General features: G+C 36.3%; 1 pseudogene; it reads left to right on the top strand.

The window, feature by feature from the left end:
* LOC120223913 overlaps positions 1–9,325 on the top strand; it is a 35,766-nt pseudogene extending 26,441 nt beyond the window's left edge.
* The last annotated feature ends 4,363 nt before the right edge of the window (positions 9,326–13,688 follow it).

Below are 13,688 nucleotides of genomic sequence, written 5' to 3'. Positions count from 1 at the left end.
TGAATATAATGTAAATAACAGAAAATGTCAAAGGACAAAAGTGGAAAGAATATTTAGTATGTTTGTATCAAGGATAAATGTTGAAGTTAAGAATGGCAGAAGAGGTATTTGTGAGTCTTCTGCCCACAGGAACTCTGCAGAAGAACCAACCACCTGCAGGTTTGGCAAAACATTCTCCTTGGCCAATCATGCTTGGCTCCAGCATTAGACCCCCAGTTTCAAATAGAACACATATTTTTAATAGTGGAAGGAGGCAGTAGATCCAGTAAGAGAAGCAAAGCAAAGCTCAAAATAATTTTGGAACTTCCACATAGATTTAAAAAAGGACAAAAGACATAAAAAATAAAAAATGAACAACACCATTTTATACGTCCTTAAATTTTATATAAGGGGATTCATTCTGTCTCCCATCACAATTTATTTTTTCATTCAAGTTTTTGTTCTAAATGCCTGTTTTGATACAGCATGTTTGAAACCAACTATCAGTAGATCTCCAGTCTTGGTTAAAATGCCTGCGTGTGATATGTCATACAACTTTTGTGAGCTGACATTATACATACAAGTTATTTATAACAATGCCATGCAGATAGTTAACCCTCAGTAAAGGTTATCTATTATTATTTTCATCATCGTCATTTATTCATATGAATATACCACAATTAAAATGTTTAATGTTTATTTATTTGAGAGAGAGAGAAGAGAGAGAGAGCCAGCGAAGGAGGGGCAAAGAAAGAGGGAGACACAGAATTCAAGACAGGCTCCAGGTTGTGAGCTGTCAGCACAGAGCCCAACATGGGGCTTGAACTCATGAATGGCGAGATCGTGACCTGAGCCAAAGTCAGGCATTTAATCAACTAAGCCAACCAGATGCCCCTGAATAGAACTCAATTTATATATCCATTCCCCTTCTGCTGAACTTTTGAATAGTATCCAATATTTTACTTGTACAAAAAGATGTTGTAATAGATTTATTTGTACATGTCTCCTTGTATGAGAATGTCTCCATTTGTGAGAATATCTCATACTTGGATGTGAATCACTGGATTGAGGGATATGATAGATCATTACAGTTATAGTTCTTAATAAATCATGATGTCCTATATCCATGACACTGGATTGTCTCCTCTCACACTACTTTAGACTTGTCCATGTGACTCTTCAGGACATTGGCTGATAGGACATTGTTAGAAGGTAATTCTCCATGGTTCTTTCACATTTCTACACATCTTATAAGCAAGGCATTCACTGGCTTTTTGTTCCAGCATATTTTTTCAAGGATGTTGAAAGTATATGTATAGCAAATAGCCTTAGGAGTAAAGATAGTGTCCCAAAGGACAGATTTGCTTAACATACTACATCATATATCATCCCTTATCAAAGAGATGATGTCTTCCTCTGGGGCAAAGACAAATTTGCTTATAACAGGTTATAAAAGATTTAGGTTCTATAAGCTCAGAGTTCCCCAGCTGTGGTTGAAACCCACTACATTTGAAACATCCACCCCTGTGTCACTCTCATATGACTTGAGAGGCAAGAAAAGCTCATTAAATATGATGCTTATGCTAATTACTATGCTGTAACAGAATCCTTTGCCTCTAGACCAAGAGACTTGTATCTTCTTGCCAGCTTTCAGAAAACTGTAACAGGCTAATTTGTTAACTTGTAAGTAAAAAAAATCTCATATCCTTCACATTTCTCAAAAGATAATAGCAAATGTGATAAAAGAAGAGGATTAAAACCTGCTTGCACATTGCCAGTTGCCCTCTCTTGATTCTGGAAACTCTTTTGCCACCATGTGAAAAAGTTCAGGCTAATCTGTAGGATGATAAAAAGTCTGAGGAGAGACGCCCCACATATACCAGTCAAGACTTAAAACTGGGCTTAGATAGCATTATAAGTAAGCAGAGATGAACCTTCCTAACCCAGGCTGATGGACGACAGACCTGTGAGCAGTAAGCTGTTTTAAACCACTAAGATTGGAGATGGTTAGTTATATGGCAAAAGAGTACTTTTATTTTTTTTATTTTTTTAATAAGATATTTTATTTTATTTTATTTTATTTTATTTCAAATAGTTTATTGTCAAATTAGTTTCCACATAACACTCAGTGCTCATCCCCACAAGTGTCCTCCTCCATGCCCATCCCCCCCTCCACATCCATCAGTCCTCAGTTTTTGTCAGCATTCAAGAGTCTCTCATGGTTTGCCTAAAAGAGTACTTTTAAAAAGGTTACTAATTATACAATAGGTAGTCATATAAAGCCTAATATATACTAGATATTGATACAGGTACTAAAGTTAGAGGAATGAAGATCACTGAGATATATTTCAGTGAATAAGTCACCATCAGCTACCTTTGATACAGAAAAATTGATCCACAAAGACTTTGTACATTGGATTCACTTGAAGCAATTCACTTGAAGGGATGCACAAAAATTCTCCTTTACCATTTTCTTACTACTAGTCATTATTCTAGGAATTTTTTTCCCATTCTGATAAATGTGAAATTGTATATAATTGTTATTTAGTTTTCATTTCCCTGATTACTAGTGATTTGTTTTCATACTTTATTGTATATTTGGGATTCCTATTCAGTGGATTTCTGGCTCATGTCCTTTACCCATTTTGAAATTGGGCTGTCTTTTTACTTATTTATTAATTGTCTTTTACATGTACAAACAGTAATGCTTTATCAGTTAAGTGGGTTGTGAGTAAATCTCCCAGTTTGCCCTTAAACTCTGTTTTGCCCTCTCCCTGCATCAAAAACACTTTTTAAATGTTTACCCAGCTTTGTAACAAGTCTTAATCTGGCAGAGGGCACGTCCTCCTTCCTGATTCTCATTCAATTATCTTGGCTAATCCCGGTCCCATTTGCTTCCATTACTTTTGCTTCTATATGCATGTATGCTGTCATGTCCCACAAAGAGCACTGTAGTGTTGCTTTTTAAACTTTGAATTTATTGTTAAATTTGAAGTTAAATGATGTCTTTATAATATCGAGTCTTCCCATCTATGACCATGACACCTTTCCATTTTCTCTCCAATGATTTCACAAGTCTTTTATTGGGCTTATTCTTAGATAGATAGACACAGACAGACAAACAAACATATATTTGCTATTGTGATTGCAAATATCTTGGGAAACTTATATTATCTCCTTGGTTATCACTGATGCCTTTGGAGTCTTATGTTGCATCCCCTCCAGTCACCTCTGATTTCAGACTTAGTTGTGACAGACAATTCCATGTGAAAGCCTTTTAGGGCCTTCTCTGAATCCACAGAAGTCCACTAGGCACATACCACACACAGGAGACAAGTTTGGGGAAGTTGATGCCATCAAGAGCAAACTGGAACCTGGAGAACAGGAGCCATGGATAAATGACCCAGGGTTCTCTCCTTTCAACCAGTAATTCTGAAATTTTGTATGCTTCTCAGATGTCACAGTGAAATCAAACACACATTGTCCACAGCAGTGATCTCAATAATTCACCCATGTCTTGCCTTTTTCTCCTCTCCCTGCTCACTCTCCTGCTTCCTGACTCCTGCTCCTTGAGTTCATATAAAAAATTAATTGGTTGCAGCTAAATTCTTGTTTTAGATTCTGCTTCAAGGGGATACTCCAACTAAGAGATTTCTATTGATCTATTGATCAATAGAAAAGCTATTGATTGTTTTATCTATTGATTAATTTCCAACAATTTTGCTGAATTCTCTGATTTATTCTAATAGACTGGAATAGATCTTGGATTGTCTATGTACTTAGTCACATTGTCTCTAAAAAATAAGAATGCAGTTCTTCCTTTCAAAACCTTACTGTTCTTATGTGTTATTTCTTGTCTCATTACAAATACTAGGACTTATAATACTGTGTTGAAGAAGAGAAGTAATATCAGGTATCTTTAAAATTATTTTTGACTTTATAAAGAATGCTTCTGTATTCAGTTGTGCATATTTCCTGTAGGTTTTTGATAGAAATGCTTTATGAAGATTAGGACGTTTTCTTCTACTTTTAGTTGGCCGGAATGTTATATTATGAATGAATGTTAAATGAAGTTGAATGTTTTTCCTTGAATCTACCGATAAAATAATATTTCTCTTCTTTTAATCAGTGTTTTATAACATGAAATTGTTCTTGCATTTCTGAGAAAAACACTATTTTTCTATTATTTTCATTCAGTTTTAATATAACTTCTGCTTAGCTTTCAAAATACATTGGAAAATGTCTCCTAGGTAGCTTTTCTGTATGAAAGTGAATATAATATAGGTGATAATTTCATGAAAAGCTTGATAAACACTTGCCAGTAAGATTGCGTTAGTCTTGAGCCAAGTTGCTAATATACTTTGACAAATGAATAATGATTGTAAGTTTATTTCTGTTTCAACTGATTTCTAAATCGGTAAAATTTACTCTTCTGGGAATTGTCCATAATATTCATGTTTTAAACATTAGTACTAAAGACTTGACATCATTCTTATGATTTTATACCTCTCTAGTATACCTTGTTGTACTCTAATTCCTAATACATATTATTAAGTAGTTTATTTTCTCCCTCATTATATTGCTGGATGACTATTTCATTTGTCTTTTTAAATAACAAGTCTTTGATGCTGGTTGATTAATTCTTATGTGTGGTTTTGTGTTGTTTTTTTTTCTTGTTAATGTTTTCTATTCAACAATCCTTACTCTTACTTCTTTCTTTTGTAATATTTGTTTTGGGTTTACTGTGCTATTATAATTTATAGATTTATTGAGATATGCTTGATGTGAAATAAGGTGGACATATTTTACAGTAATGGTATGATGTATTCTGACATACTTATACACCTGTGAAACAATCAGCCTAATTAAGATATCGGACACTTGTATCATGCTGTTTTGTAATGCATCCGTACTCTTTCTTCCTATTGCTTAATCTCTCAGACAACCAGTGGTATGTGTCCCATCAATCTATATTATTGTTTATTTCTAAATTTTTCTATGATTTAAAACTGAGAGCATGTTATACTTTTTTGGGCTTAGTTTCTTTCACTGAACATACTTCTTTTGGAATGCATCTATTTTGAGGCATGTGTCAATAGTTTGTTCTTATTGCTTATTATTGTACAGATTATAGAAGTTTGTTAATCCATTCAATATTGAAGGATTTTGGATTGTCTTCAATTTCTGTATAATACAGATAAAATCAACTAGAAAGACTGGTGCGTTGGCTATTTCTCTTAGCTAAATACCTTGGCATGGAATGGCTGTTTCATATGGTAAATCTGTGTTTAAATTTTTATGAAAATGCCAGACTGTTTTCCCAAGTAGTATTGTTTAACATGTCCACAAGCACTACATGAGAATTACTGTTGCTCTGATTCCCTGCTAAATCTTGGTAGGAACAACCTCTTCAATTTTATCTATTTTACAGGGTATATAGAATTATCTCATTGTGATTTTAATTTGCATTACCCTAATGACTAATGATCCTCTCATGTACTTAATTTCTATCTATATATTTAGTTTATATGAGTGTTTATTCAAATATTTTGCCCATTTTGTTGTTTGTCTTACTATTACTGGGTTGTAAGTGTGCTTCATGTATTCTAGACACAAGTCCATTTTTAGATATAAGTTTTGTAAATATATTCTCACAGTCTATGGTTGTTCTTTTTGATTTCTTAAATTTCTTTTGAAAAGCATTATTTTATTTTAATGAAAATAGATTTTTTTATAGCACATTCTTTTTAGTTCTCACCTAAAAATCTTCACCAAACTCAATGTCATTTTAATTTTTTTACTGTTTTTTAATTTATTTTTGAGAGAGAGAGAGAGTGTGTGAACAGGGGAGGGTCAGAGAAAGAGGATGACACAGAATCTGAAACAGGCTCCAGGTTCTGAACTGGCAGTCAGCACAGAGCCTGACACAGGGCTCGAACCCACGAACCATGAGATGATGACCTGAGCTGAAGTCGGACGCTTAACCAACTGAGCCACCCAGGTGCCCCACTCAATGTCATTTTAGATCTTACATTTAGATCTATGATCCACATTAATACATTTAGTGTGGGTAAACAGGTTTTTTTCCTGCATTTGTATATCCAGCATCGTTTCTTGAAAAATTGTCTTTTCCTCACTGAACTGCCTTAATTAACCCAATTAAATGAATCAAATGACTATAGACAACTGATGTGGCACTCGTGGCCTGTTGGTGCCTAGTCTGAGGCCAGCAGTGTGCACTGGAGGAAGGGAAGGCAGAGAGTTCAGAACCACCCCCCTCCAGCCCAACCATGGACTTATTTTAATTTTCCCAATCATCCCTTGGGATGTAGGATTGTGGCTTTCAGGGTCCTGATCCCACCAAAGCTCCCTGCACTCAGCTGAAAAGAACTGTGCCTATTCCAAGAACAACATCATTGGCCTGACATAAGACAATTGAGCCATTGGTCAGAAACAAATCTGTTTTGTGGGCAGAGACTAAAGCCTGTTCTGTCATTCCAGGAAGGTAACCTAAGACCACATGCCACTTGCCTTATTTTCTTGCCAAAGTTGCATGAGGGACTCTGCAGTAGCCCCTATGAGATGGTTGAACAATGGTTCAGTGTATGGAAGGAAAAGATTGTGAAGAGTGTATGCTGGACCAGCAGAGTGGTGTCCAATCCTTTCTCAGAGTCCAGGAGGAATATGACAAAGTGGAAGTATTAGATTAAATGCATGCTAGAGAAACTGGACTGGGCCCAGGCCACCACAAAGAGTACTGAGGACCTTACAAGCTGGAAGGCGGGGAGAAGTTGGAAGTTAATGAGAAGGAACAGATAAGTCAGCACATTGTGGATCTGTCTTCTAAGGCAACAAGCACACCAAAGAAAGCTGTTGTCCAGGGCTAAGGGGACAGCCACTGGCCAGGTGACATCTCCAATGAAAGGTGCCTCATTTATCACCAATATTAATCCCCAGAAATCTTCTGGTTTTTCAGCCAAGCCCCACAACTCTGGGGAAGCCCACTTGAGCTTGACCCATAAGGCAAGTGAATCCTCAAGCAAATATGACCCCAAGCATAAGGATGATCTTCTAGGTGAGCTTTGAAAGTTGTGCACCATAATGGCTGAAAATCCTAGCTATAATATGATGACCCAGATCACCTACAGCTTCCTTTGGAAAGGTTTGGCAGGAGATGGTTTCCACAAGTGACGTGTACCTAACAATGAAGCTTCTGCTGCAAGGTACTATTAGGAATATTTACAACTTAAATAATAAGCAGATTGTAAAGCTTTTCAGCTGAAAAGCTGAACTGTGCCCCAAATGATATGGCATGAGACCTAAAGCAGGTGATGTATCAGAGACAACAAACCAGAGTCTTTGAGCAGAGCAAGTCTTTCCTTCCAGCTACTAAGAGCCTTCTTAACATTTAAGAGGTGGACAACTTCCTCCTTCAGCTCTCCAGGCTCACCATGGAGAATGAGCAGCCACAGGCCCTGCAGGACACTGCCTCCAGGTATACAGCCAGTGAATTACCATAACTGCATCATCAAGTTGATCAAACATAATCCAAGGATGAACTTGGGTGCAAAACATGTGTTCGATGCCCTTGACTCCAATGCCTATAAAGCCTCACACAACCTGCAGGACGTGGTGGAGCAGGTCTGCAAGGAGCAGGAGGTGGAGAAGGAACCAGGCCAGAGATAAGCTCTGAGCATCCAGCCGTCACTGATGATGCCAGTGCAGCCCATGCCGGCTGAGGCCTGCAAGTCCGTCAAGTGTGTGATGAAGATGTGTTCTAATGGCATGTTCTCTAAAGTTAAGTATGATGGGGAGTGAGTCCAGATGCATAAGAATGGGGATTACTTCAGCTACTTCAGTTGAAGATTGAAGCCTGTCCTGCCTTATAAAGTGGCTCACCTTAAGGACTGCATCCACTAGGCTTTCCCTGGGAGCCGCAACATGATCTTAGACTCTAAGGTACTCCTGATCAACACTAAGACAGCCAAACTTCTGCCATTTGGGATTTTGGGAGTGCATAAGAAAGCTGCCTTCCAAGACACAAATGTCTGCCTGTTTGTTTTTTATTTTACCTACCTCAATGTCAACTTGATGGACAGGTCTCTGTGTGAGCAGCAGAAGTTTCTTCATGATAACATGGTTGAAATTCCCAACCAGATCATGTTCTCATAAATGAAGAAAGTCACTAAAGCTTCATACTTGGCCAACATAATAAATTGAGTGATGTCAGAGGGGTTGGAAGGGCTGGTACTGAAGGATATGAAAGGCACACATGAGCTGGGAAGTGGCACTGGCTGAAAGTAAAGAAAGACTATTTGAACAAGTCGGCCAGAGCTGACACAGGAGACCTGCTGGTCCTTGGGGCCTTCTATGGGCCTGGGAGCAAAGGTGGCATGATGTCCATGTTTCTCATGGGCTGCTATGACCCAAGCAGCCAGAAGTGGTACACAGTCCCCAAGTGTGCAGTAGGCCATGATGATGTGATGCTTGTCTACCTGCAGAAGGAACTGGATATGGTGAAGATCAGCAAACAGCCTGGCAAAGACACCTAACTGGCTGAAAATCAACAAGATCGACTACCTTGACTCCATTGTCCCAGACTCAAAGAAAGCTGCTGAGTGGAAGATGGCAGGGGCTGAGTTCTCCAAATCTGAGGCTCACACAGCTGTGGAGATCTCCATCAGATTCCGCCACTGCACCAGATCCACTAACTGGCCCCAGCTGTCTAAAGAGAGAGTAGACTTCGCTGTGGCAGCTGGAGAGGAGGAGAGTTCCTCTATAGGGGGCAACAGTGGAGAGAATGAGGGTACGTTGCAAGTCCTCCATGGCCTCCCCAAAGCAGCCTTCTACCAACGCCAAGAAGACAAGAGGGAGGTTGAGTAGCCCCAACAGCAAAGGCGGCAACAAGCTGATATGGAAGCCTTCCCCTGTGAAAGCGGGAGAGAAGCAGAAGGCTCCTAAGGGGACCCTGTGATGAGCAGAGGTGCTTGTGGACATTTTTACTAGGGATGACTCTATCTGCCACCCTCCACAGCAGACTTCAGCCATCTCAGATGCGATTTTGTGTCATTCAGTGGGGACCTGGTGCAGGAATTTGACATGGCCTCAACCACACATGTGCTGGATAGCAGGAACAAAATTCCTGACACTCTAGGTCTCTCCATAGTGGGTTTGGGCACATATCTGGAAACAGAAGCTGGTAGATCCCTTGCAGGACCAAGGTCCTCCCTCTCCATCCTGGGCAGTGGGGGAGGATGGCCTTTCTTGGAGTAGTGCATCTTCTAGAACCTACCAGCCATGCTTGGTGTCTTCCCAAACAAGAGTGGTTTCTTCCCAAACAAGCTAGGGTGGTTGCCATCAGTGAAGTACAATTCTCTTGCTGATTTACACAGATCTTTCAGATCGGGGTGTGGGGTGGGTTGTCTTTTGGGGGCACCTGGATGGCTCATTCAGTTTAGCAACTGACTCAATATAGGAACAGGTCAGGATCCCATGGTTCGTAGGATCGAGTCCTACATCAGGTGCAGCGCTGACAGTGTGGAACTGTTTGGGATTCTCTCTCTCCTTCTCTCCCTGCTTCTGTCTCTCAAAATAAATAAATAAAACATTAAAAACAAACAAACAAAAAAGAAGTGTCTTTTTTTCCTACAAATAAAATATCTTGCAGTTAAAAAAAGTTCAAATGACTATACATGTTAGAGTATATTTTGAGATTCTCTATCCTGTTCCAATTACCTAATATTCATTTATTCTTAAGCTATGATGTCTAGAAAATGGTAGCAATCTATTAAGTCTTGAATAAAATACTGTATCTCTTTCATGCTTGTTAATAATTTTCAAAATTATCCTGGATAGTCTAAGTCTTTGACTTTCCATATATTTTTTAGAATCTGTCAGTCTCTACAAAACAATTTCTAGGAATTTTAATCATTTTTTTAAATGGACTCCACAGATTGAGTTGAAAGAACTGACATCTGAATATTGAGTATTCCAAAACATGATCATGGCATGTCTCTCCATTTATTTAAGTCATTTTACTTTCTGTATTTTGAAATTTTCAACTTATAACTTTTGAACATAATTTGTTAAAGTAGTCTTTATTTAATATACTCATAATATTTTAAGTGGTATTTTTCAATTTCAACTTACAATTTACAAAATTGTTGCTATTGCACTAATCATGTTTTGTATGATAAACTTTATTGTGCAACTTCACTAATTCTAGAGTTTTTTGATTCATTACTTAGAATTCTCTATGCAGAGGATTACATCATCTGCATGTAAGAATAGTTTTAATCTTCCTCTAAAATCTGGGTGTATTTTATTTTTATTGTATTGTTTATTCTGTTTTATTTTATTTTATCTCATTGATTTAAGTTAATATCATTTTGTTTTATTGAACTGGTTCCAACCTCCAGAACAATGTTCAATGGAAGCTATGAAAGCAGTGATCCTTGCTTGTCGCTGGTATTGGGAAAAACACACAAGTTTCACCATAAATATGATGCCTAGGTGTAAATTTAACATATATGCTTCATTATTAGTTTGAAGAAGTTTCATCTTGTGTCATGTTTGCAGTGAGCTTTTACCAAAAAATGGATATTTAGTTTTATTAAATGACTTACCTACAAATATTAAACTTGTCATTTGGCTTTTCTTTCTTCATAGCTTAATATGGTGAATTATATACTGATGATCTAAGAACACCAAACCAACTTTACATTTCAGGCACAAGTTCTACTTAGCCAAGACATATTAGCTTTGTATGTTTTGTTGATTATACTTGCTACAATTTTGTTAATGTTTTTATGTTGATGGTTAAGAGAGACACCAATATGTAGTTCATGTTATCAAACTACAGACATATGTTTACTATATTTAGTTATTATCTTTTCAGTATCTACAGGAACTGTATTAGCTCTCATTCTTGATATTGGCATTATTTTTTCCTATATCTTTTCTAACCGATCTATTTAGATGCTTATCAATTTAATCAATCTTCTCCAAGAAACCACTTTTGATTTCATCCATGTTTACTGTTTTGTTTGATTGGCATCCTCTTAGTTTTGGCTTTTATTTGATTATCTCCTTCACAATGATTACTTTTTGGTTGTTGACTGGATTCTAAATACTGGGGGATTTTTCAGATGTGTTGACTGGATTCTAAATACTGGGGGGTTTTTCAGATAGCATTCTCTTATTGATTTCTAATTTAAGTCCATTGTGGTCAGAATAAATAATGGTGTTATCTGAAATTTTAAAAATTTATTGGCATTTCTTTTATGGCCTAGAATATGGTGTATCTTATTAAATGTTCTATGTATTTAAAATTTCTTAATGTCTATTTATTTTTGAGAGAGAGAGAGAGCGAGCGTGCGTGAACAGGGAAGGGTCAGAGAGAAAGGAAGACACAATCTGAAAGCAGGCTCCAGGCTCTGAGCTGTGAGCACAGAGCCCCATGCAAGGCTTGAACTCATGGACTGTGAGATCATGACCTGAGCTGAAGTCAGACGTTTAACCAACTGAGCTGCCAAGGTGCCCCAAATATTTTATGTATTTAAAAAGAATGTTGTTGGGTTGACCTGATGTAAATCAGGTCAAAATAGTTAACTGCACTGCTCATGTCTTCTATAGTCTTACTAATTTTCTTTTATTTTTCTATCAGTTAGTGGGGTGTGCATAGGTAGGTATGGGAATACTAATGAAATTTCCAACTATAATTGTTGATTTCTTTAATTCTTTCAGATCTATCAGCTTTTGTTTCATATAACTTAAATCTCAGTTATTGGAAACATAAAAATTTAGGATTGTTATTCACTCTAGTTGAATTAACTTCTTTATCATTATGGAGCAATCTGTATCCCCGGTAACATTCTACTTTAAAATCTACTTTCATCGCTTCGTGGCCTTTTGGCTAAGATCAAGGGTAAAATTTCTACTTTCTTATAGTATTATAGCCTCTTCAGTTTTCTTCTTCTATTGTTAGCATAGTGTATCTATTTTCATCTTTTTACTTTTAAGCTATCTTTATGACTATATTGAAAGTTGGTTTACTATAAACAGCATGTAGTTGGGCTTTGCTTTATTAACCAATTTAACAATCTTTGCTTCTCAAATGAATTTTTAGATTGCTTAAATTTAACTTTATTATTGATACGATTGGGTTTAAATTTTCTGTCTTCCTACCTTCTGTTCTTGTTCCCTTTCTCCTGTTTTTCACACTTCACTCAAATTGTTCCTTATGATTCAATTTCATCTCCCTCATTGGTTTACTTGATGTACCTCTTTATTCTGGTAGTATTAGAATTTAATGTATTATAGTCAAACTTGTCATAGTCTATACTATTGGTAATAGTATACCAATCTGTAATATAATAACCTTAAGATATCACTTCATTTCACCCTTCTTGAATTTTACACTATTGTCATACATTTTCCTTTTATGTATCTTAAAAACCCTCAACAGTTTTTTACTGTTTTTCCTTAAAAAGTTAATCTTTCAAAAGAATTTACAAAATACAAAAAATATATTGTATTTACCAACACATTTTCCATTTCTAATGCTTTTCATTCTTTTATGTAATTTTATCTAATTTGCATTGGGCATTCTTTTTCTTCTAAGGGATTCTCTTTAACATTTCTTATAGTCATAATGGTGACTACTATAGTGGTAGTCTACTAGTGATTATACTCTAAGCTTTTCTATATCTTAAAATTATTTAACCTTCACTTATGAAAGATACTTTTACTTGGTAGATAATTCAAACTTGCTAATTTTTTTGTCTATTATAAAGATAGTGCTGTACTTTTCTCTGATTTATGTTGTTTCTGAGGAAAAATGTGCCATCATTCTTTTTTTTTTTTTCCTTTGGTGTAAAATGGGACTTTTTCCTACCTTTGGTTTTGAAGAAGTTCTCTGTAATCACTGGTTTAATGCAACTGTGTCATGATATGCCTTGGTATAGATTTCTTCTGGCAGAGGTTTATTGGGTTTCTTGGATCTATGGCTTTAGAATTTTATCAAAATTGGAAAATATTGGCCAGTATTTCTTTAAATATCTTCAACTTCCCTACCCTTTCTCTCCAATTATTCTGGGACTCCAATTACACATATTAGAATGGTTGGTGTTTTCTCAGTGCCACATTGCTCTTTTCAGAAAAAAAAAAAATTCTTTTTTTCTCTCTGAATTTCACTCTGGCTAGTTTCTATTGCCATGTCTTCAAGATTACTATTTTTTTTTCTTCCACTATATCTATTCTGCCATGAAACCCAACTTATGTATTTTTCATGTTATGCGAGACTAAGTTTTATCTCTCAAAGCCATTTTTGTATCTTCCATATCTCTCTTGAACAACTTCAGGCTTTCTTCTTCACATTGAACATATGGTAAATATTTATAGCACATATTTAATGTTCTTATCTAATTCTCCCATATTTGTTATTTCTGGTTCTATTTCTGTTGATTACTTTTCATCCTCATTACTGTTTTTATTTTTCTGCTTCTTTTCATGCCTGGTCACTTTTAATTCAATGCCAGACATTGTTAAGTTTACAGTTTGGATACTGATTTTTTTTCATTTATTTTAATACTTTCTGGCATTCATCTATTAGTGGTAAGTTAGAAACAATTTAGTCCTTTCAAATCTTGTTTTTTAGGATTTGTTAGGTGAATCCAGATAGCTTTTATACCAGGGCTCTGACTGATAAG

Source organism: Hyaena hyaena, unplaced genomic scaffold (assembly GCF_003009895.1).
Source record: "Hyaena hyaena isolate Hyena2069 unplaced genomic scaffold, ASM300989v1 scaffold_1064, whole genome shotgun sequence".
Taxonomy (NCBI): domain Eukaryota; kingdom Metazoa; phylum Chordata; class Mammalia; order Carnivora; family Hyaenidae; genus Hyaena; species Hyaena hyaena.
Note: the sequence above shows the minus strand (reverse complement) of the source record. Positions and strands in the feature narration are given on the sequence as shown.